The following is a 26,158-nucleotide window of genomic DNA, read 5'->3' on the forward strand; positions in this document are numbered from 1 at the left end:
GAAAATAAAGACTCATGGGTTTGATTTGCACAGGGAAGGATAAAAACCTGAGATTTGGGAGTTGGAAACGACAGAAGTGAGAAATGTGTAATCAAATGGGAACACTTTGCTTTCTCTCCCTGAAACTTTGCAAGGAGGATTCCATACTTGAGAATTTCATCCCTATTACATAGAATACAAAACTGTACATGCAGCAAACTGTCCCATTTATTTATTTACTTACTTACACCCCATCATTCCCCCTAATGGGAACCCAATGGAGCTTACATTGTTCTCATTTTTTTCTTCTTCACAGCAACCCTGCTGAAACAAATGGCAATGAATTAACCCATGGAATAAAGAATCTGAAATGGGGTAATAGCAGTAAGAGAGACAATGAATACAAGACACTGAAGAAGCAAATGAACCCACAAAACCTGAGTAGAACAACATATCACTAATGCATGTATGTTTGCTGGAAATAAAAAACAGAGAAAGCATTGCTGAATATTTTTGAGAAACCTTCCAGACCCTGTTCCTCAGTCACTCATACCAAACAGTATTGATTGTAGCTGAGGAAGTTTCTAGCTGTAACAACAAATAAAATGAACTGATATTTGTATGGATATTTTTAGGTTTGCAAGGATAGCCATAAAAATTGTTCATCACAGGGGGTGACTTTTAACAATGAGTTCCGCAACAACAGGTTCTATCTGGAGAAGCTAAAACACATATAAACATGAACATCCTTGCTTATTATGTACTTTATGAAATATGTAACCATTCTCTGAGCTCTCCATTGTAATGTTGGCTGGGTACATTTTTGTTTCGTTTTGTCATATGTCATGTCCTATTTGAATTTTTAGAGTAATAATTCCCCCACATTTTGTGCCAATATGTTAATTTGTTCTTGCTGTAACTCTTCATAGAATTGATGTTCCAATTTATATATGGTAAAGTACAACTAGAAAAGAATATATTATCTTTCAAAGATTCTCAGGGACTCTTTTGAACATAATATTTTCAAGGAATGATGCACCAAGTTACCCATCAGTGGCTATTTTTTAAAAAAAATTGAATTGTATACTTGGTAACTACTTCTCTCTTCCAGAAAGCTTCGCAAGGGCTTAATTTAGGATTTAGTTTTAGAGATGACACCAAAAGTTCATATAAGCTTCAGTAGCTCATAATGTTCAGTTTCAGTGTGGTGAGAATTACTTACAAACATACCTATTGCTGCAGCTGTAGAGTTACACAATGGTGGAACTGGTAGTAGGTAAGAAACAAAGGTTAGCATTCTCCAAGTTTATCTCCTCCTGGGCACTTTGACACACAGCATCCCTGGCATACTGTGCACTCGGAAATGTAGTTTTCAGGAAGTATACAGATCGAGTGTTCTGGGAGCAGCAGAAAGAGCAAGAGTCCAGTAGTACTTTAAAAACTGACAGAATTTGTGGTAGGGTATGAGCTTTTGTGAGTCGCTGCTCACTTCTTCAGGTGTGCTGGGATTAGGGAGCCTAGAGGTCAGGTGTGCTGGGATTAGTATTGCCAGCTCTGGGTTGGGAAATTACTGGAGACTGGGGAGGACAGGGTTTGTGGATGACAGCAACCTCAGTGTGGCATTCTGCAAAGCAGCCATTTTCTATCAGATGTGATTCCAGGATACTCCCAGGCCCTACCTGGAAACTGGCAACCCTAACTGGGATCTACACTTTCCAGATTGTACTCGGCATCTCAGATGCTGTGCTTCCAAGACCCTTGAGAAGATAGGAAGAGAGAAGAAAGAGGCCCAAAGGAATCTTTCCTCTTCTTGACCCGTTTGATACCCAGTACTTTTTTAAAAAAAAAAATCTGTTGTATTTTGTTACACTGCTGTGCCAGTTTCCACTGGTTCCCTCTTCCATCTACATAACCCATGTCAAAGTGTTCCTGAGGATCCACTCCACTCTCTCTTTCTCTGATTGAGTGGGGTGGGCCAGCAAAGGAGGTTCAAAACTTGGAAGAGACCCCCAAATAGCTACTGGGACACTGTACCAGTGTGTATCATCTCACACATGTACACACACGCACACAGCCCTGCTGCTACCAACTGCTATCACTGTAAATTCACAGCAGTAGCATGTAAATTGAGGTTGGGGTGGGTCATGCAGAATCTCATGGCCCTCTCAATGATATTACGGGGTATTCCATGAGTACCAGAAATTGGGCTTTGAATTACTTTAATAATATGTCAGTTTATTAGGAAATAGCTCAGTTTGTCCAAATTTGATTCCAGGCTAAAGGAAGCTGGGATATCACTGCTTGTGTTCACCCAGCATATTCAGCAGATCATTCAAATGAAACAGCCATTTTATTTTACTGGAGACTATTATTTGAATTAAAAATGGTGCTTCCATTACTTCCTTCTGATTCTAAGGAAATCTCTTACCTATATGCAACTACTTTGTATTCTGAGGCCCACCTTGGCTTTACAGCAAAGATATAACTTCAGTGTCCTTGCCTGCTTTGGTAGATAATATAAGACAAACACAGGAAATGTACCTGACTTAGTGGACTCTCATCCATAACAGCTTATGCTAGTGTAAAAATTAGTTAGAGCCTAAGGAGCTACGAAGCTACTGTTTATTTGGCTACAATGGACTAACAATCCCATATTGATGTAGTGTTGAATTTCCAAACTGTTGAATCCATAGGGTTGCCAGCTCTGGAAATACCAGGAGAATTGGGGGTGAAGCCTAAGGAGGGTGGGTGGGTTGGGGAAGGGGAGGTTCCACAGTAGAATATAATGCCATAGAATCCATCTGTGAGGAACCCAATCAGAGGCTTACTCGGGAGGTGACCACTTTAAATTTTCTCCCCGGTCACCTTCCCTCAGTCCATCAGTAACACTCCCAGAAATCCTGTCAGAACTATTAATAATTGGCACCAGACAGTTTTAAAGGCAAAACCCACAAAATATTTATTAGGTAACAAAAGGCAAGGAGGGGGATGAAATAATATTGATTATAACTGTTCAATATTAAAAGGCAAATCAGTTGGCAGCTGGTTGGCAGAATAAAATAATTACAGAGAGTAGAGACTTTTTCAGGCTGAGGTAAAAATATAACAAGACTTTGGCAGAAGATCCTTAAAATAAACAATAAACCAGGCAGGTTTCAGAGTCCCATTAGACTCTACTTCACACAGGCTGTCTGTGCCTTCTGGGCACTCAGAATACTGTTTCTTCAGATGTTTTACCCTAACTTAGGCAGTGCCAAATCATATAAATAACAAACTTCAATCACTCTTGATTGAACACATAGAGAACTCCTGACTGGTGTCAGTATTTTCCCTCACAGACCCTTTCACACTAGCTATCTTCCAGGACTCACACCCCTCAATTCTGATGCATCTCAGCCCCACAGTTAGTCCTCTGGTCTGAATCTTGGGCAACCCTGCTGACCACCAGAATCCAGTTCTCCCCTCAGTGTGTATTTGTGTGATCTAGTTTGTACCTGGAGATTGCCTGATTTCCCTTAGAGAGTTTCAAACCGTCTGAAAACTCCCTCTTCCAGACAGAGTCCACTCAGCTCTGTTTCCCACAAGGAGCCCAGCCACTCTGACCACTCTTGGCCCCTCATCCAGGTGATTTTACAACTGCCCGGCCTAAGCCCACTGTCTTCACTTCAGACTGGTATACTTAAGACTTCTCTCAAAGACACCCTGGCTCAGACTAAAAATCCTGAGGTGATTTTCTGCTGAGCAAACCTCAAAAGGATACTTTTCTGTTGCTCGGGCAACTTTTTAGCAAATCGCTGCAAGCCTGTTTCTCAGCTACTCAGGTTAAAGGCCTGAGTCTGTCACACCATCCTCCAAAGCAGCCATTTTCTCTAGGACAACTGATCTTAGTCATCTGGAGAAAATTGTAATGGCAGGAGATATCCAGGTGCCACCTGGAGGCTTGTGACCCTATTGGACCTCTCATCTCTTAATTTCTAATCATTCAAAAATATTTGTGCTTCATTCAAGGGTTGCCAAGTTCCTTTGAGTAACTCAACAAAAAATGCAAGCTAGTAACCAATTTACTAAGTATATAGAAATCAGTCCAAATGTCCAAAACCTGTATATGTAAGGTGAAAAAACAAAAATCTTCACAGTCATGATTCTTTTGCATAAAATGGCTGACCATAGGAGCTTCAATCACAAGCAAAAGAATCATGACTGTGAAGATTTTTGTCTTTTCACCTTATACAAATATGAACAAACAGATAGAAATGAAGACGTGCACAAGATCCTGCTGCAAAAAGAGGCATACTGGATACACCAGTTGAATTGCATTTCTCCATATGGACTGAATATGACCATTGATTTGGCATGTTTTTTATGAATGGTCTTCTTTATAATATTATGAGTGCTGTGCATAATTTGCCTGTGTGATAACATATTTTTGTATAAATTATGGGATTTGACATTCTTTGTATGGAATATTTTGTATGTTGTATCTGCTGTGATATAGTTTGTGGTGTTTGTGTCTTTTAGCATGTTGCATTAGAAATATGTTACTTTACTTTTAAGAGGATTGTGTAATGGCAGCTGTAAATGAGATGTTTGCCTTTTTAAACATGTTAGTTGCACCATTAGGGTGCACAAGAAGCCACATACTGAGCTGTAGCCGATGTGAAATTGCTGCTGGAGACGCTCTGCATCCCTCTTTTTTGAAAATTATGTAAAGAACCTATATAATTGAATCAATATGTAAGTATGATATATTTTTTCACTGAAAGAGGGTTGGTGGTGTCTGAATGTCCTTCTGATATTTTTGTATAATATTTTCTTTTGTTAGTGGTCCCAAATCTGATGAAGACTGGAAAGAAACAAGTACTTAATTGATTGGCTTGTCACCACACTACTTTGGGACTTGAATATACATGTTTTGGACATTTGGACTGATTTCTATATACTTCATAGTAAATTGGTCACTAGCTTGCATTTTTTGTTGTGTTATCCATTATAGTGACCTCTCTAGGATTGTATTCAAGTTCCTTTGAGTAGCTGATAGGGGAAGGAGAGGTGCATGTACTAGGAGCAGGGAGAAATGCCCGGCATTTCCGTGACATGCCTACATGACCTGGAAGTGATGTAGAGATGTCAGGGACATTGAAAGGCAATGCTTTGGTTTTTGGGCAAAACTCTATGGTAGAATTAGCTTCTACCATAGAGTTTTTGCCCCCACCCATTCTTTATTGCCTCAAAGCCAAAGGGTGCAAACCTCCAGGTGGTAGCTGGAGATCTCCTTGGATTACAATTGATCTCTGAGCAAGTAGAATTGTCAGTCCCCTGCTCCAAGTGTGGGGGGGTTCCCTCAGTTTTGCAGGCTCCCCACCACCAGCAGCTAGCTGGCCAGTGGGAAGAAGCCTCACCCCAACATTCACAATGTGCCTTTAGATCTCAGGCAGGTTCAGAAATTTGCAGCTGCTTCTGTTTTGGAAGGTTTTTGTGTGTGCCTTTAAATCTCAGCAGGACAGAAGCTGTTGTGGGGGGGGGGGTGAGCAGAAAGAGCCATGTGTGTGTGAGAGAGAGGAAGCCAAAGAGCCCAGTCCTTCTGTTTGTTTTGCATTCCTTGCAGAAGCTGTTTGTATAGTGAAAAGAATAATTAAAAATTTACTAGAACCTGAGTATGGGATAGAGGAAAACTCCACCCCTAGACCAGGGTGTTAAACTAATTTGTCACGAGGGCTGGATCTGACATAAATAAGACCTTGTCAAGCCGGGCCATGTGTGTACCTGTTTAAGATTAGATAGCAGAGATATAAACTTTATAAAGGAAACAGACATAAGAGAAGCCATGTTGGATCAGGCCAATGACCCATCCAGTCTAACACTCTGTGTCACACAGTGGTCAAAAAACCCAAGTGCCATCAGGAGGTCCACCAGTGTGGCCAGGACACTAGAAGCCTTCCCACTGTGCCCCCCCCCAAGCACAGAGCATCACTGCCCCAGACAAAGAGTTCCACCAATATGATGTGGCTAATAGCCACTGATAAACCCCTGCTCCGTATGCTTATCCAATCCCCTCTTGAAGCTGTCTATGCTTGTATTCGCCACCACCTCCTGTGGCAGTGAATTCCATGTGTTAATCACCCTTTGGACAAAGAAGTATTTCTCCCATGGGATCTAGGGGACTGGGCAAAGGAACCTCTGTCTCTTTCCTTCCTTCCCTAGAGAACCAGGAGGGGAGGAGCCTCAGCCAATAGAAGGAAGAGAGAGCCTGGCAAAGCAAGCTATCCCTCCCCCCCCCTTCCTCCCCAAGGGAGAAGCCTTGGCCAATGGAGAAAATAGAGGTTTTGCTCTGTAGCTCCTGTGTGATTGAGCAAGCCTTGCAAAGCAAGCTATTATGCAGAAGCAAGCAAGGGAGAGAGAGAGAAGAAAGCATATGACAGCCAGTTGCTTGGGGGCCTAATAGGAACCCTCTGGGGGCCTGATTTGGCCCCCAGACCGTATGTTTGACACCTCTGCCCTAGAGCTTTGTCTCTGTAAATTGGTTGAAATACACCATTTCCCCAGGGAGATCACAAAAGTGTAGACATAAAAACTGTTTATTTTGGTTGCTTTGTGTGTGTATGTGTGTGTGTGGTTCAATTTAGTGGAAGTGCAGCTGCTGTGGAATCATCTGAATGCAAAAAAGAGGAGGAAATGAAGACTGTATTCAGGGGTACTGCACTGCTATATTTTTATTTATTCATTTTTGGGAAATGGGAAAGTCTTCTGGCTCCACCCCCAAAGTCCCCAGATATTTCCTATGTTGGACCTGGCAACCCTAAAGGTAACAGAGATCAGTTCCCCTGGAGAAAATGGCTGCTTTGGAAGGTGGGCTCTGTTGCATTATATTCCACTGAAGTCCCTCCCCTCCCTACATCCCACCCTCCTTGGGCCCCCCCCCCAAAAAAAATCTCCAGGTATTTCCCAACCCAGAGCAGGTAACCCTAGTTAGGCAATCAACATTATTAAAGAAATCCTAGTCATATATAGACAATGGGTGACATTTTCATCTTGTGCTATCATAGCCTTGGGATACCATAGACTTCTGTGAGCCTAAATACATGACTTTAGTAGCCCCAATTACATTTTATTCACAAGCTCCATTATTCAAAGAGAAACATCTGGCACACTATATAACATGCATTCATACCTGTGTCCCAAAATGGTTGCTGGTGTGATCATTGGTTAAATGAATAAAGTCTTCTTGTCACCACAACCTCTCCAACAGTACCCTCTCAAGCAAAGTTACACCATTCTAAGCCCATAGACTTCAATGAATTTAGAAGGATATAAGTCTGTTTAGGATGACACTATGGATTGCAAACCATTACTTAGCCTCCCATCTGCATTATGAGAAAAATGGCCTACCTGACAAGGATGTTGCAGGGATTAGTGTAATACTGCTTATGAATCATTTTGAACACTGAAAATATCATATTAATGCTAATATATAATTAGGGTTGCCAGGCCTCTCACAATAGCAGACCTCCTGCTAGCAACCCTTGTTACCCATCATCACTTCAAGTGGTGGAGGAAGAAGTTTGTTTGTTTTTTTAAAGCCAGCATTTCATAGGGCATGACATACTTTCTGTGGTAATTCAGACATGGCATCCTGTAGCTCTAGGAATTACTAGAAACTTGATGGCTTTAACATAGCGTTTCTAGCAATTCCTATAATGATATGATGTCACTTCCTCATTTCCCCAGAAGTGAAGTCATGGCACATGTGACACCACACCCCTTATCCCCCCCCCCCCGAAGCTTTCACCAGTTGCCAGCCATGTCCTAACAACCCTCTATATAATTGAGCACAAGTGAGCTCATGAGTCACTGACTGTTAGTGGCTAAGAGGAGATGGAATTATTCTTGTGTCTGCTAGTTCTGTGAATATTGTAACATTTAATTTAAAATCAATTGATTTATATTTGAACGCTTACATACATATATATCTTAGCTTCTGGGGGGTAGGAGAGTTGTTTGCAGGTTTTTTCTCCCCTTTTTGGATGATTTGTAGTCCTACAAGCCTCACCTAGTAGACCACCCTACTGAGAGTTAAAGTCTAATTATCTTCTTCCTGAGAGGGACAGTGGGGAGGGACGGTGGCTCAGTGGTAGAGCATCTGCTTGAGAAGCAGAAGGTCCCAGGTTCAATCCCTGGCATCTCCAAAAAAAGGGTCCAGGCAAATAGGTGTGAAAAACCTCACCTTGAGACCCTGGAGAGCCGCTGCCAGTCTGAGAAGACAAGACTGACTTTGATGGACCAAGGGTCTGATTCAGTATAAGGCAGCTTCATATGTTCATATGAAATTAAAAAACAGCATATTCTTTTGAGACTCATGAAGCTGTATGTATGAGTTGAGAGTGGACGGAGGCAGGTATGCTGTGTTACAAATTTGTGCTGGCCCTAGAGTTGATGTTTGTGTCCTGCTGGTTTTTCTGGCTACAATTACATCAATGGAATAACATTTTGTATTTTCAATTATTTATAGGATACCTTGTAAGGAACCTATGCTTTGTGGGCTGTAGTCTGCACCAAAAGCAACAAAACAGTAAAAATGGGTTGAGATACCTCGCCTTAAATTTACTATGAACAAATTACTGGCTCTTATATTAATCACAGAGTACTTTCTATACAGTGATATAATATCTGTTCATGTTTCACAATGGAAGATCATTCATTGATTCTTTCCAAGCCTTTTTCTGTGTACGTTGCATGATGGTATAGGGAATGAAGTACAATTACAGAATGTGGATTGCTAGTGCTACATCATTTGTATGACCAAATAGCTGCCCTGGTGCATTACAAAGTGTCAGGCATAATTTATGCACTTCCTGTAAGATGGAGGGTTACTATGGCAGCAAACTATTGAGTTTACAGTAGCTGCTTTCTGGTATTCATGAATTCGTTTCGGTTTGTATTCATGGCTCGGTGCAATAAGAGGTAAAAAATATCGCTTTATTGTGTATACCCAAATCACTTCTGCTTCCATAGTGTTGCAAGCAAGAATTATTTTCCAATGGAGCATAATGAAAAATAACACCAAGTACGGTAATTTCCCCACACAGTATACTTTGCTTTCAGTGATGGAACATTTTCACAGTGAAAGACTATAAGTATTGCACTTTGCTGGTGTTGTGGAGATCTGCTGTGAAAGTCTTGCACATCAGGTTGTGCATCTTGTCTTTCAGACTTCTGTATCCCAGTCCAGGGAACCACACCTGCAGGAGAAGCTGTGTGAGTGCAATAGTACTTGTGCCCTCTCCCCCCAACAAGAAGTTATTCACATGTCTAACAGAATGAAGTGGGAATAAGGAGCAAGAAGTCTGAGGCAATTTTACTACTTTGCACAGAAGATGGGGAAAATAGAATAAAATAAAAATAATCTTTTTTTCCCAAATAGTTCCCTTGAAATAACCCATACAAGAAGAAAATGAACTCAACAAGGACTTGAATCTTTTTCTATGGTACATTCAAAAATGGTATCTGAGGTATGATGTATTGCCACCTCAGTTCTCTACTGCTTCATTCTTCCACATCCATAAATATCTTCCCTCTAGCAATGCCATCCTTTTGGAGACAGGAAAATGAAATATTTTGACTCAGAGCCTCATCTCCCTCTCTCCATATCTGGCCTCCTGCCTACCTAACAGATGAGCTGCATGATCATAGGTTTTGATATAATGAATTACTTATTAGGTAATCAAAGGAAAGAGAAAAGGCTCATATACTTGGTCCTGATTACAGTTGTGAAGATTTGGAGGGGGGGCAATTGGGACAATACATTTTAAAGAATCCCCCCCCCCCAATTTCTCCAGTGAAAAAAATGGGAAATTTGGGGAAGTACTGGGGAAAAACTTCTGACCTTTTTGCCTTGAACTGAGTAAAATGCTTGTTAAGACAATTTTTACTCAATTTTTACTCAAATTGTCTTAACAATGAGATAAATGCTTTGAGGACAAGGTTTATTTACTCAGAATGTATACCATGAGTCTGAGGACCACTAGAAAAACAACCTAGAAAAACTGGAGAACTCTGAAAAGAATTATGAAATATTTTTTTCCTCTTGAAATGAGTGAAGTGCATGGGGTGCAGCAGTTTGCAGCTCTCCCCCCATTAGTGTTGGGTACATTTGCAATTTTGCTTTTAGATAACCCCTTGTCTTCAACATGTCTGGAAATTTTACATTTCTAATATTGATGCCTCTTATGGGTTCCTATCCACCTTCATGCATCAGAAGAGGATGCCAGCAACAGAGAGCAAGAGTGAAGGGTGTAGCAGATACATGTCCTGTTAGAACTGATTAATGTCCAGGAACTTGATGCTCATGCCAACTAGCTTCTGATATCCCTGGGTTGGAACCATGATCTTCTGTTCCTTCATCCAGAGATGGTGCAGCTCTTTTCATACAAATGCTTTGCAATTGTCTTGAACATGAGAATGTTGCCAGAATCTCTCAGTGTCACTGGCAACCTTATCCTATGAGCATCATAATCGTGATGCAGAAAACAACAGCATTGTTATTTGTACCAAAGCTTATCTTTGTATGCCATTAAAAAGGCAGAAATGTTAAGCTTGGTTTGTTTATTTATTTATTGACATTTATTTATTTCATCCAAAATATCAATTAGCATAGATCAAGAATGACCAGTGGGAAATTTATGTTGCAGCTGAGCCCAAAAGCATTTTTGTCTCGCCCATTTGGCTGAATTTTGCATTGTTCTGGCATATTTTCTGTGATGAATATTAATTGGCTCATTTAAAATATTTCTGTTCTGCATTTTGGCCCATAAAGTGGCTTACTGCATATCTACAAACATAAAAACTATTAAGACTCCAGACCAGATTAACTGACCAAAATAAAGACAACTAGTACACCTACAAGATCCAACTAACATAAAATAAGGGAAAGTGCAACATTAGCAGTTAAAATGCTATTATTTCAATCTGCTTAATTTAATATATTTAATAAATCCTGAAATAAAGTTATTTGACCCAACACTAGCAGCTCACAGGGATGGTGTGAAATTGACTTCTTTTTTGAGGAAATTCTACAGCCTTGATACCATCACTGACAAGTCCCTGTATTATGCAACCAACGCTGATGTCTAATGTCCTACCTACTTATCCAGACTGTTCATGGTGTGTGCTGAATGGTGTGTGCTGAATTGTGCAACAGCATATATTTCAGTCCCATATAACTTTCTGATACAGAAACTGGAGGGATGGGAATTAACATACTGTGGATTTTTAACGCTCATAATTTATATAGTAAAAAAAAGGAGAAGAGTTGGTTTTTATATCCTGCTCGTCTCTAGCTTTTAAGGAGTCCCAAAGTAACTTACAGCCTTTTTCCTTTCCCCACAACAGGCACCATATGAGATAGATGGGGCTGAGAGTTCTAAGAGAACTGTGACTGGGCCAAGGTCAAAATTTTAGTTCAATACCAAATCAGCTCCAGAGAATCAGTGGCAATAGTAAAAAGAAGGTTATTGGGACAGCCAGCCAGTTATGTATCCCATGCACCTGAAGGCAAAATTTGGCAACTTTATTAGTTATCTCCTGGGAAGAGTCTGCAAGAAGAGAGACATAAAGTTGTCCTGATCTTCCTGGTAAAGTTGACAGAATTTGATATACTGAGATCAGATGTCATTACAGAATGGGCAATGCAGCAGAACATGTTCAAGAGACTCTACTTTCCCTGGATGGCATGGACAGAGCTGTGGAGTGAGTGGGACATGATTGTATCAGACTTCCAGGAGGGCTAAAGGTACAGCATTAAAGCATGCCAGAGCAGATTCTTTGATATTTGGAGATCTCAAGGAATCTAAGTTTATCCGCTGGTTGAAAGTGTTTGGTACACTGCAGAGTAACTGGATATTTTAGAATCTGTGCCCAATCTGATTGTGAAGCATGATCCCACAACCACTGCTTAATTATTTCTTTTGCTTTGTGATGCCCAAAATGCAGTAAGATTTTGGGAGAGAGACTATGCTCCTGGAGTTTCCTCTCAGTTGCTTTTAACCACTACACCACGCTGGCTCTCTGCTTAGCTGTTGTTACTTGAGTTAAAAAATATACAGTGAATGACTAATATCCAAAGGGCTCCACACATGTGATAGTAATCCTTTCTACAGGTAGTTAGTAATATTATGTCCATATTGCGGGTGTTGGGACCATGGCTTGATAGACCATGGGCCATACCATAGACTGAGAGCCAGTTTGGTGTAGTGGTTAAGAGTGGTGGACTCTAATCTGGAGAACCGGGGTTGATTCCCCATGCTTCCTCATGCTGCCAGCTGGGTGACCTTGGGCACAAGGTCAGTTCTCTCAAGAGCAGTTCTCAAAAGACCTCCTTCAGACCTACTTACCTCATAGAGTGTCTATTGTGGGGAGAGGAAGGGAAGGAGATTGTAAGCTCCTCTGAGACTCCTCTCCCCTGCCTTTGAATGAAGGAATTTCCTCCATGATAAAAAAAAAAAAACCTTCCACCAGCTGATGAAGCTGTCTTTCAATTGAAGTGGCCCTACCTCTGAAGGAAAGGCCTTACCCTTGCCTCCACTAACATTTCATGATGCTGCAATAACATGCCCCCTTCCCTCAGTTGTTCCTCCATGGTGAGATTCAGTGCCTGCCCTATGCTCTTCATGGATAGCTGCCGTCCCTAAGAAGTGTAACTTTATGACATATCTGTTTGTTCTATTCACTTTGTTCACAATTTGCATGACTGAGCTATGAGAATCTCTGGGGCAGTGCTCAAGGGCTTGGCTTAATGAGAGAATTATAGTGACTTTGTAATCTTTGCTTTATTTGCAAATAAATGAGCAGAGCATAGAGGAAGCAAATTTACCACTACAAGCAGACTAAACACTACAAATTAACAAATCTTGCATCAGGTCCAGGAAAAGAGCAATTGCATCTCAAGCGTGCTTCATCACCAGCCAGCCACTTCAGTACTTTTTCTGTTTTTCCTGTCATATTCCCTGACAATTCAGAACTGCAAATGGATATTTTCTTGGGCAGGGGAATACACATATCCAGCACATCAGAAGTGGTAGGTGTTTTTTGAAACAAAAATGGGAACAATGGGAGCTAAATTTACACTGGTGCCACCCTGCACAGCATGTGTTCCAGATCCCATCTTTGCAGATGATTCCTCATTCAGAGAACACACCTAGCCATTGAAGAAAACCATAACATTCCTTCATGTGGTGTCATCAAGTAGAATTTTAGACAAAACAATTATAGACACATTCACATTGATGAAGACAACCCACACGGATAACAACACTTCATATTTTAGGCATCCATTTAGGACATTTTACATGTGCACTTTAAAAATATGATTTGTGAAGTAGCTCAATCAAGTCACAACTCTGATGAGAGCTGAATCAGGAACACCACAGCTCCCCATTTTTGATACCCCATTTCTTCAACATTTTATAATATTTGGTTTAACATGACCATTTTTGGCCACTTGAGAACAAAGCACACAGTGTCTACAACAGAAGGCACTCTCTTTTTAGAGCAGCTTTTCTCTCCCTAAGAAGTTTCCAAGTTTTGCCTAAGACTTCATGAAGCCCCCACACCATAACATTTATGAAGAAGCTGGAAATAATCTCTGAGCAAAGCAATTTCTATGCTAGATTCATTATGGGTATATTTAATTTTATCTAGACACCCACGTAAACCAAATTCTATGAACTTTGGAAACTGTTTAAGCACATTTGAAAGTCTGTTGTTTGAGTCTTTTGTCTTTCAGGCAGCAGAGATAATATGACTGTGCAGCACCTTGCATTTTAAATTTACAGATGCCTTCTGCATTTACGGTGAAAAGAATCCCACTTTCTAACACACAAGGGAATGAATAAAAGCACATATGGTGCTTAATCCAGAAGAAAATGGTGCATTGTGACCAAAATTACTTCTGTGGCTAAGAGGTGTGCAGGCAACTATGACCTAGAAAGAATGGCTGCTTCATCTGAACAAAGAAATAGTCACTCAAGAGCAGAATACATGACCTTGTAGGGTTAGGCCTGAATGGGGAGAAGATAAGAAGAGGGATTTAAAATTGAGGCCTATTATTGCTTAGCATATAATTTCTTACCTTTTACCTCCAAAATAATTCCAAAACAACTCCAAAACCCTAAATCCTATATGGACGTGCCTGATGATGTCATAGGAACCACAAGATTTGACACTGAATAGCAGTGCTGTAATAATGCTTCCACACACTACTGGGAGTTGTATCCAGCTGAGAACTGGTATAATCATACTCATATGCCATTGAAAAGATGGACTTTTCACCACTCTTACAGAAAGTGTATGGGGCTAGCTGACAGCTCTGAGATTTTGACTTGTCAGTCTAAATTGAAGCCCTGAGAATGGAGCCCCAAAACTTGAGTTTTAGGGCCATAGCCTGACAACCCTACTTCCAAGTCTGCAAGCTGAAAGAATTGGGGAGATTCTCTACCAAGGACCTAACCATTTGCCAAAATAAACAAATAGACTTTATACTGGTTGAACCAAGGGGTTGCCTGCTTTATTCCCCAATACTATAATGCACTGAAAGTTCCATATGTCTCAAACAACACTAAACCCAGCCAGTAGTGTGTATTGATAGCCAATAGAAACTAAATGGTTATTTAGTAGGGGCCTAGGTCAGCAAAGGGCCTAAATCTATATGCTCAATGAATGCTGGCTTGCATACATTCATCAGAAATTTGGCCGGTCCTCAGAGGAAGTGCGTATGGAAGATCCCTATTGGCTGGTTGGAGGACAGTGCTGAGTTCATTCCCCTTTCCTTGTTTTCCCCTGAGCCCAAAAAAGAGGTAGCAGTCCCTGAGCCCCCAAAAGAGGTAACATCCATGTATACCAACAGCCTAAACAACTGCATATATTAGGTACATATGCTAATACACATATATACATGCTAATACACATATACACATGCACACAATTTCACCATGTTGTCTAACAGGGGCAACATGCCAACTTTGCTTGTGCCAATTGCCCCTATTCAGGCAATGTGGTGATCATGTGTATTGGACCTATATGTGGTTGAGAGGCTGCTGTGTGCTTAGATATAATGTCTGAAAATGACTCGCTTCAATAACAATTCCATACATGTGTAAAGGAGTTAAAAATGCTAATTTGAAATTACCATTCCACATTAAGCATAATGGGTATTTTATAACATGAACTTTAATTGGCGACAGCTTACCAGTCAGACCATTAAGGCTGATGATTTCCAAGGCCCACGCTTTCCTGGACTTGAGCAGGGCAGCCTGTATTAGCTCTTCACAGATGATGAACAGTTCTTTTACTTCTATTGTCAGGAGACTTGCCACTATGCTGAGTGGTGTTTGTAGTCACACAGGAGAAAGGCATAAAATCGACATCAATAAAATAAAAATGAGCAAAAACATCAAGTCCCAGAGGAGCAATCTGCTGGAAAGTTGCAAGGGTGGGGGGATCTATTATATTTTCTTTGTGCTTTATCTGTCATATGTGTCTTTGGGAAACTCTTGTCTAAGCTCTGATTAAAAGACTCTGAACCTTTTCCTAACGATATGCATACTCTGGATTTTTAATTGCACAATAGGTCATACCAGAGCTTGGATAAACATGATCCACAAACTGCAATGAAATTTATCTCTCAGTTCTAGCTTAACTGTTACCTACCAGATATATTGGGCTCAATCCTACTGCATGTGCTCCAGCTATCCTTGTTATATGGTTCCTCTCCCTGGCTGATCACTGTCCCTATCTGACCCTCATGACCCACGACAGGACTTTTCTTTGACCACAGCCCAGTTATGGAAAGCTGTCTCTCACAGACACTTGCTCAGCATGTGCAGTGCCATCCGAAGCAGAGCAGCATTCTTCTAACTCCATCAGAGTCCATGGTCTCAGAGGGGTGTGACTTTATCTAGGATGGAATTGCTAATCTAGTAGGCTTCCCAACCCTCCTGCCCTGGCAGGGGACCCCAGGATTTCCAGCCTCTTCCCCCACTCCCCCAAAAAATGGAAGCGGGGGAGGGGGGAAACGGCTGCACCGTGAGGCTCCCGAGCCGGTGTTGGAGCCTGGCGCCAGGAGAGGCTTTGCCGCGTCAGGCGAGGCGTGCCTGGGGGTCCGCACTCGTTGCTGCTGCTGCTTCTCCAGACTTCAGCGCTGCAGCACCCGCACTGCCTCTGGGGGAAGGCTAAGCGAGAAGCGCAGCGCCACCTCTCTGCGCCCTCCTTGCGCCGCGCCGAGACTCTCGCAGGAGCATGTGCCTGAGCCTGGCAGCACCAAGCCTGAGCGGCCCCGGGCAGGAGATGGAGGAGGGAGTCCCAAGAGCGGTGCTGCCGCCTGGGCCGGCGCGAGGTTGCTGCTCCCTTGGACGGCTCTGCTGCGCAGCAGCTGCTTCTGGAGAGAAGCGCTGGGCCAAGAACTCAAGAAAGCGCCGGAGCGCTCCGAAGGTGGCCCTCGACCTTTCCTATAGGCTTAGCATGCCGAGCGCATCATTCCCAGCCAGCCAACGACCCCCAGCCCCGGTAGTCGAACCACACGCAGCTGACTGGGCCTCAGGCCGCTCCCTGCTCTCTGGGGGTGGGGGTCGCCCCTGGAAGGCTCTTTGGAGCAAAGCTGCTCCAGGAACAGGAGGGCTGTGCGCGGGGAGGCGGGCACATGCTCCGTGTGGTGCGTCGCGTCCTAGGACATGTCGGCGGTATCCAAGGTGGTGCTTGGGGTGACGGTGCTGCTGTCGGTCGGTGCCATGCCTGGCGTTCACATCCAGCAGAGCCATCTCAGAGAGGCAAGTGGAGGCCCCTGCCCCATTCGCAGGAAGGTGCCGGCAGAGGCCAAGCCGCATCCCACCCCCCCACTCCCGTCACGAGTGCAGGGTCACGCAGCATTTGATCTTTGGAGTTCAATTATGCTTGTCACAGCCTTCATCTTGGCTCCACCCCTAATGTCTCCTGGCTCCACCCCCAAAGTCTCCTGGCTCCACCCCCAAAGTCCCCAGATATTTCTTGAATTGGACTTGGCAACCCTTTAGTCTAGTGATATCGAGGCACAGGGTTGAAGGTGCTGGGGCAGGAAGCTAGGTATGCATCCATGGTACCTGGATCCAACTCTAGCAAAAGGCCTTCCATCTTCAGCTTCTGACTGCTATTCCTGAGGCAATCAGAAGGAAAGGTGTTGCTTGCTTGCACCACCAGTTCCCCCACCATTCTGAGCAGTTGTCAGGGGAAGCTTTAAAAAGGTAAAGGCGGCCGCCCTATCAGCACATTTCCCTGCTTTCTTTTCTCCTTGCCATCCTCCCATGAACCAACCTATCTTTTATCTGTCCCCTATCTTCAACTATATTTCATTTATACTCTGCCTTTGCCCACAATGAGGACCCAAAGCAGCTTACATTATTCTTCTCTCCTCCATTTTACCCTCATGACAACTCTGTGAGGTAGATTAGGCTGAAAATGTGAAAATAACCTGTCCCCCCTATGAACACCATGGCAGACTGGGGATTCCAACCTAGATCTCCCAGATCCAAGTCTGAAACTCTGACCACACTGCAGACTTCCTTGTGGTGCTTGCTGTTGAAGAGTAGTAAGCAACCAGACCTGCCAGCGGTTGTCGGTAGGCCTGCTCCCAATGGGTCCTTTCTTATATGCCAAAAAAGTCCTGGAAAGAGCCATGTTCCCTCCCACTATCTTTTACTGATAGCACCCAAGGCTGGTGATCTTGTTGTGTTTGCCTACCAACCCGCACAATGGTCACTGCAGAAGGCACATTTTTTTTAAGGGTACAGGCACGGCTTCTTTAATTTTGTGTGGTTTAACCAGAGACTTTTCTCAGGTTTGTAGAAAGCTCCATCTCATCTGTTCATAGTTCCAATCTCGGCATATAAATATCCATAGATGCAGCCACATTAAGAATGGAAATAATGATAAGATGGTTTCTGCTGAATGATTTGTTTTAAGCTTCTGGCTTTCCTGTTTTGTGCTGTGGCTTTCCCTTTTTAAAAAAGAGCCCCGTGGTGCAGAGTGTTAAAGCTGTAGTACTGCAGTCCTAAACTCTGCTCACGACCTAAGTTCGATCCCCGGTGGAAGGTGGGTTTTCAGATAGCTGGCTCGAGGTTGACCCATCCTTCCATCCTTCCAAGGTCGGTAAAATGAGTACTCAGCTTGCTGGGGGTAAAGTGTAAATGACTAGGGAAAGCAATGGCAAACCATCCCATAAAAAGTCTGCCATGAAAACGTTGTGAAAGCAGCGTCACCCCAGAGTCTGAAACAACTGGTGCTTGCACAGGGGACCTCTCCTTTCCTTTCCCTTTTTATTGACTATTTTGTTGATAATGAACTTAGAGTTGATTTTATTTTCAAGCCACTTTGAAAATCCATCTAACTAAAAAGCAGGATTAAAAAACATTTTAAATAAAAAAACACATCATTATGAGATTTAAAGTGCAATCTTACCCTGAGTTACACCTTCCTAATTCCTTTGAGCAAGAAGGGTGTAACTCTGTTTCTTTGGTTCTTAAGATTCCAGCCATTAAGATGCTTGAACTTTGAAGAGGGTTAAAAATGTCTTAGCAAGCTATATTCCATCTCCCAACAAAGGAATATCTCTAACCAATCATTTCAATAAGTAGCTCTTGATGCAAACCTGTAATTTCAATTACTGCATCTTTGTGCAATCTTATGGTACAGTGAAACCTCATCTTTGTGGTTCACTGCACTGTGCTCATGACCTGTTACAAAACTGTATGTCGGGAAAAAAGTCAGGCATGGAATAAATTCAGTCCACACTATGGTATACCTTCCTCCAAAATGCTAGTAGCTCCTTCTGATTATGATAATAATAACCAAGCTAGGGCAGACAGAATTATTGCTTACCTGGTCATCAGTCATCTATGTTGAGGGCACTGCAGATTTCAAACTGACAGTACTGATTTCCATATTGTTAGTTACATCGTCTGCTGTTCATCTACAAATGATTAATTGGGTTTTACAAAAAGAAGAAAATTACATTTCTCAGTGCTTACATTTCTCAGTGCTTACATTTTGAAACTGATTTCTTCTTTGCTGTCCCCTCTTTAGCAATGAGCCCAAACAGGATAAATACTTCTCCATTGTGCAGAAGAGCTGAACCGTCTTTATGGCACCCTTTTAAATGAAAACACTGAACTTACTATTCTCCTTACTATCTATACAACACAAGCAGTGTGCATGGCATCTAACAAAAGTACACTGATAACAATAGACAGGCTACAGCTCCAAAGGAACTTACACTCTAAAAGAGAAAACAGAGAAAAGAACAGAGGCAGAAGGGTGTGTGACAAGGGGAGGAGACAGGCTAGTCTGTGGGCAAAGAGAATGAAAATTTGGTGTACATCTAAACTAGGTATGCTCAAACACTGGTCAGTTTGGCACTTGTCCTGTTTGCCACTTGTCCAGTTTGACTTCCAAAAAGCTTTTGATAAAGTTCCTCATCAAAGGCTCCTTAGAAAACTTGAGAGTCATGGAGTAAAAGGACAGGTCCTCTTGTGGATCAAAAACTGGCTGAGTAATAGGAAGCAGAGAGTCAGTATAAATGGGCAGTCTTCGCAGTGGAGGACGGTAAGCAGTGGGGTGCCGCAGGGCTCGGTACTGGGTCCCATGCTCTTTAACTTGTTCATAAATGATTTAGAGTTGGGAGTGAGCAGTGAAGTGGCCAAGTTCGCGGATGACACTAAATTGTTCAGGGTGGTGAGAAGCAGAGAGGATTGTGAGGAACTCCAAAGGGATCTGTTGAGGCTGGGTGAGTGGGCGTCAACGTGGCAGATGCGGTTCAATGTGGCCAAGTGTAAAGTAATGCACATTGGGGCCAAGAATCCCAGCTACAAATACAAGTTGATGGGGTGTGAACTGGCAGAGACGGACCAAGAGAGAGATCTTGGGGTCGTGGTAGATAACTCACTGAAAATGTCAAGACAGTGTGCGTCTGCAATAAAAAAGGCCAACGCCATGCTGGGAATTATTAGGAAGGGAATTGAAAACAAATCAGCAAGTATCATAATGCCCCTGTATAAATCGATGGTACGGTCTCACTTGGAGTACTGTGTGCAGTTCTGGTCGCCTCACCTCAAAAAGGATATTATAGCATTGGAGAAAGTTCAGAGAAGGGCGACTAGAATGATTAAGGGGCTGGAGCACTTTTCCTATGAAGAAAGGTTGAAACGCTTGGGACTCTTTAGCTTGGAGAAACGTCGACTGCGGGGTGACATGATAGAGGTTTACAAGATAATGCATGGGATGGAGAAAGTAGAGAAAGAAGTACTTTTCTCCCTTTCTCACAATACAAGAACTCGTGGGCATTCCATGAAATTGCTGAGCAGGAAGGTTAAAACGGATAAAAGGAAGTACTTCTTCACCCAAAGGGTGATTAACATGTGGAATTCACTGCCACAGGAGGTGGTGGCGGCCACAAGTATAGCCACATTCAAGAAGGGTTTAGATAAAAATATGGAGCACAGGTCCATCAGTGGCTATTAGCCACAGTGTATGTGTATATAAAAAAAAAATTTTTTTGCCACTGTGTGACACAGAGTGTTGGACTTGATGGGCCATTGGCCTGATCCAACATGGCTTCTCTTATGTTCTTATGTTCTTATGCCAGATATGAACAAGGAGTCAACTTTTGGGTGGACTGTTGGGTTGTTCATCAACACCTTCAAAGCTGTTTGGCAGGTTGCTTCATCTTGTATCTTCCTAACAATTCAGTACAGCATAGCTGGGTTTTTATGCACACATGTTCTCACACAGCCCAACTGACTGTTGTAATAAACAACCCCCTTTCACTTCCTTCCCACTTCAGACAAACCAAAATCACCCAAGAAAACCTTTTCCTCCCTACCCCACCCCTTTTCCTGGAATGAGAAACCTTAGTAGCTACCATTGCCACCAACAACCCAGCCCCCATTTTTCTGCTCTGCGTAGTGAAGGACTGCTGTGGGGTATGTGCGTGAGAGAGACTGGGTGAGGGGAAGTAGTGCAAGTTGTGGTGTTTAGTTTCCCACCCCGTTTGTCCTTGCTCAGCTGGAACTGTCCTTTCAGCACCAGACCGCAACCTGGTAGTATGGAAAAATATCATGAGTCAAGCCACACTCAAGATCATTGTGTATATAATTTAATAACTAAGTGAATCTTAATGAATACAGATAATTGAGAACAGCCTGAAAACTGATACTTAACAGGCAGAATACTAGGCAAAAGAACCAAATCTATAACACTATCTAAACCTTTACTTATGCAGGGTCCTCTGCATTTCATTCCTTGGAATGGGTGTAAGAAACAGAAGCTGGACATTGACTGTCTTTCAGGCTCCAAGCCTGGATGTTGTCCTACTCCCCCCTCCCAGTCTCTTATTCTTGGACACAGATGGGTCCTCTTATTCTTGAACTCTCCACTTAATGGGCTGACAATATTTAAGGAATCAGTTGCACCCTGGGAGGATCTTTTTAACCCAATCAAATTTGGGATGGGCAGGCTTCCCACCAAGCCTGCTGTTGACCAATCACATCAAAAGTTTTAGAGCTCTAGAATGGGAAATGAAAAATGGTCCATTTTGACTTCCTGGACAACCTGACCAAATGGTAACATCTGAGCTACAGCCTTGCAGTTTCCAGCTCGTCTGTCACCATATACTTCTCTCTCTTTCCTGAACATAATTTAAAGCTTTCTCTTGCCCAGCTCACAGATGTGTCTTCCTTCCTAAAGCAAATTCCCCTCTCTCATTACAACTTCTTTTTACCTCCTCACTGCACTGCTGGTCTAGCCAGCAGAAAATAATTAGGCAGTTAAATCAGCCACAAATAATATAACTCAATTATAATGTTTTTTTAAAAAGCCAAAACCCTACTATCTGGTGTTCTTCTAAACTGTTCATATAAATCTATCTGTAAACATTGACGGGTGCAGCAAGTGGGCAGTCGTCAGCTAGTCTTATTGGGTTTTGGCAAAAGGTGCCAGGGGCTTTCCAATATTTTTTATTCACCACACAGAGACCCAACAATGGGAAGACTGGCCCAGCAGGATAGTTTCTTCCCTCACCACTGTTTGACCTCTGATTGCTGCCTTCTCCCTTCCCTAACTGGAAGCTGCCCTTAAGGATTGGCCCAGCAGTTGAACCCCCCTCATCTGTGGATCTGCCCATCCACCCCACCCACTTCAGAGCCATAGGGGAATCCTCTCCTCATAACAGCTGTAAGTATTCTCCAGCTTCACCTCAGGTGATTAGATCCAGGCTTCATCCAAGCTACTGTGGGCTTCTTCAGTGCCTCCTTAGGGCCCAGACTTGGGCTGGCCTCTTCCATGTTAGAGTCTCAGCGGCTGCCACCACACTCTGGATGGAGCTTCCTCAGTCTCCCAGGTTACACTGTCAGAAGCCATTTTGCACTTGCAGAGTATTGAAAATAGCCAATGCAAATCTGTCCAGCAGGTATGTGAGTCTACAGTGCTGAGCCCAACAGATTAGGCAATTGGTTCGCTTCTGAACTATACAGTCAAAGATGGTAAGTTTGACTATCAAACACTTTGTGCTGAAAATAACCAAACATTCATCATGTGGAAATGGAAGTTATGAGGGTGGACTTGAAGAGAGAGAGATCCCAGCCAAGAGCAGTTGTTTCAATGGAGAGCCAACTATTGTGATTCAGATTCATTCCAGATTTCAGAACAATTCGGTAGGGAAATCTGAATTAAATAGTGATCCAGAATTACGTTGATATTCATGTTTGGCAAATGAGAGGTTTTGCTGCACCATGTCCAATATGCATAAAACATGAAGGCACTCCTTTTGTTATTGGGCTCCCCCCACCCCTCATCCTCATCACCTTTCCACACAGCCTCTGTTCTGAAGGCTCACACACTTTCTGTCTTCACTTTCTGATGCTATTCCATAAAGCAAGCCAGATATTTTGACTTGTGCATCCAAGAATGAAAAAACTGAATGAGAAAAGGATGCACAATGACTTACACACCAGTTCATTAAAAGACACTGGCATAAATCTAGCTGGAATCTGGATCTGTGCAAGATACACTGTATAGCATTACATCCACCATTTAGTAAAAAGTCATTATCCTAAGCAATAAAATGGCATCATTATCATCACAGAAGGGTGTCTTTAACTAAATATCTTGGAGCTTTACCATTAGGGTTGTATTTTTCCATTCTTTGCTTATTCCGTATTTTAATAGAGAAGGCTGCCTGATAATGCTTTCTGTAATGCTTAAAGAAAATGTGTAATTTAAGCTTTCTCTCTCTCTCTCTCTCTCTCTCTCTCTCTCTCTCTCTGTGACATGAAGATTTTAGAGTGCAAATGAGGAGGGGAAACATTCAGAATTCTCTTGTGAAATGGAAGTTCTCTTTCAACTCTGTTTTAACTGTGGCAAAAAAGAGTTCGGCAAACTTCTAAAAGTAATTTTCTGTGAATTAGAATATATGCTAAATATATAACTGATTCTTACAGTCTGATCCTGTCTGTATTAATTTAGTAATAAATGATGTGTGTTCAATTGGACCAAATCCCAGGTATATATACACTTTATTACAGCCTTACAGTGTAATCCTATACAATGTTACACCCTTCTATGCCCATTGACTTCAAGGGACATAAAAGGGTATATCTCTGTTTAGGATTGCACTGTATATATTGCCATTTTAAGGGTGTAGATTCAGGAAGCAGCTGTTCCGACCAATAGGACAATATCTTCGTTTGCAGTGCTGAAATAATTGCGCAGGCTATTTCTTCAGTTCAGGTCATATGGCTGTTAATCACAACCTAAACTAAATTTTGTAGTACTTGTTTCTAGGCAGCTGTTAATGCCTCTGTTTAGAAGAAAGAAAAATTTAAATATCAAAAGTCTAAATCTTAGGGCATTTCACTCTGGTGCCTCTGGGCCTTATGAATGTTAATATCTGATCAATGTTCATGTGAGAAAGAAAAGAAAGAAGATGTATTTGTAATGCAGATGAATATTCCGATCAGTGTAAATTTTAAATCTGCATAACAAAGATGACTGACAGGACACTTTAAACTGTGAAAGTGGTTTCAAAGAGGTAGCAGAGTTAGCCCCTCCCCGCAATAAATAGGAATCTTGTGGCACCCCAAATTCTAGCAACACTTTATTCCACCATAAACTTTCTGGACAGATGCAATGAATGGATCCTGGCTATACAGTTATTTTATGTAGGGTTATGAAAAGGAAAATCAAGAACAATACCAGGGGCTATGAAATGCGGTAAGTTCAGGGTGAAATGTAATATGAAAACTCTAATCAAAGAAAGCTCTGTGTGACTAATCACTAGTTATGCTAAAATAGTTAACACCTGAGATGACTGAGAAATCCCAAGTCCCTGTTCAAGCCAGGGAAGGAAGATGCGGACCCCATAGGTATTATACTGGAATAGCCTCTTAAATTAGACAAAGCTTCCTTAGGCTGGAATAAAGTTTCAAACTTTGCTGAATGCCGGTGACACACGATACACAGACAAAACGGAATTTTTTGTTATGTGTCAAAATCAGAGAATGTTTTTTTTTTAATTATGAATGGGCCCTATATGACCTCTCTGAGACAAGCCATTATTGATATATTTATGCACTTTATTTTACATTTATTTCTGTGCAGAGTGAATGATACATATGATACATATTTATATGGGTAGTAGGAGTGTTTTGTTACTTCTAAATTATGAAAAATTGTTATAAAACATTATTGGTCAAATCACGGGATGCATTCTCCCAATGAATCCAGCATTTTCCCTCTTCTGTTATTACACTGATGATTCCTTGTAAAATAATTTTTTCTTTTTAAAATTTTCTTCATTTCTTATCAGTGGCCAACTTTGGAATTCCAAACAAAACTCCTTTTTATTAACATGGCATAAGAAAGGCCAGGACTGTTTAATAAGAGAAAACCATACACCAATTCAGACTTTCCACAAGGAAGTGAAGAAAAATAAATGGGTAGAGCAACTGCTCAACCCATCACGTACAAAACATTTTTTTTGGTGTTAGAGTCTTAAACAACATTGATATCTTACTTCTGTAACCCAGAGCTTCTGTTTATATTTACTTACTGTTTGTACTTTTATATTTGGTGTTGTCCTGCCTTGATCTGCTAAAATAAAATACACAGCACAAATGCAGCTAGGGCAGTATAGACAAAAATAATATCTTGTATTTATATATGACTTTGTTCCCCCTATGAAGCCTTGAGACACTCCATAGCCACCTCTCCCTCTATGTTGACAGCTATCCCCCCAGTCAGACTACTCAACAGATAATGAACTTGCAATGTCTTCCCTTAAAAAAGAGAATAACTTGCATGCCACAGTGAAGGCATGTACAGCTGAGCATGTGATACAAACCTCACATTTTTCCAGATACTGGTTGTTGATTTCATTCATAAAGTAAATGCATGTTGGCTCTTTCATATGAACAGATGTATGCATGTACAGGCAGGATGTATGGACATTCTCTGTAACAGGTGACCAGGACTAGTTGGAGTGGTGGACTGTGGTGTGTCCCAGATGGGGCCCCAAGCAGAGGCTGCCTTTCATTGCTAAAGTTTTCCAGTAGCCAAAAGATTGGCTAAAGAGAAGAGCACCTACAGATTCATTAAGTCTCTCTTCATCAATATAATAGATTTGTGTCTCAGCTGTACCCAGGGGCGTAGCTAGGGCTTTCGGGGCCCGGGGCCCAAGATTTATGTGGGCCCCCCTACGTGTGTGCACGCCGCCGGAAACAGGAAGTGATGTCACTTCCGGTGACGTCACTTCCTGTGACATCATGCCACCGCCGGAAACAGGAAGTGACATCACTTCCTGTGACATCATTTTCCCCCGCGCTACCTGCCGGAAGCAGGAAGTTACATCACTTCCTGTGGCATCACTTCCCCCAAATGACATCATTTCCCCCAAATGCCACTGCCGGAAACAGGAAGTGACTTCACAGCACTTCCTGTGACGTCCCCAAAAATCCCCCAAATATCACCGCCGGAAACAATTTTGTTCTCAAATCCTGTATATACTTCATCAGTATATGGGATAAGGCACTTTCTCAACTGTGCTGCATAATGCAGCCTATTTATTTTGTCCTGTTTGCTCTGTTGGCTCTATCTGCGCCACCTTCATCAC

At 42.2% G+C, this 26,158-nt stretch overlaps 1 protein-coding gene and 1 non-coding gene across 2 annotated transcripts in view; both read left to right on the plus strand.

Annotated features, from left to right (window-relative positions):
- The window catches only part of TAC1 (tachykinin precursor 1), a 366,930-nt gene that overhangs the window by 151,172 nt on the left and 189,600 nt on the right, over nt 1-26,158 (plus strand). The gene's annotated exons all lie outside the window — the stretch shown is intronic.
- On the plus strand, nt 8,096-8,162 carry TRNAL-GAG (transfer RNA leucine (anticodon GAG)). Its single transcript has one exon. It is a non-coding gene; the product is annotated as a tRNA-Leu (tRNA).

Source organism: Heteronotia binoei, chromosome 10 (assembly GCF_032191835.1).
Source record: "Heteronotia binoei isolate CCM8104 ecotype False Entrance Well chromosome 10, APGP_CSIRO_Hbin_v1, whole genome shotgun sequence".
NCBI classification, from domain to species: Eukaryota; Metazoa; Chordata; class Lepidosauria; order Squamata; family Gekkonidae; genus Heteronotia; species Heteronotia binoei.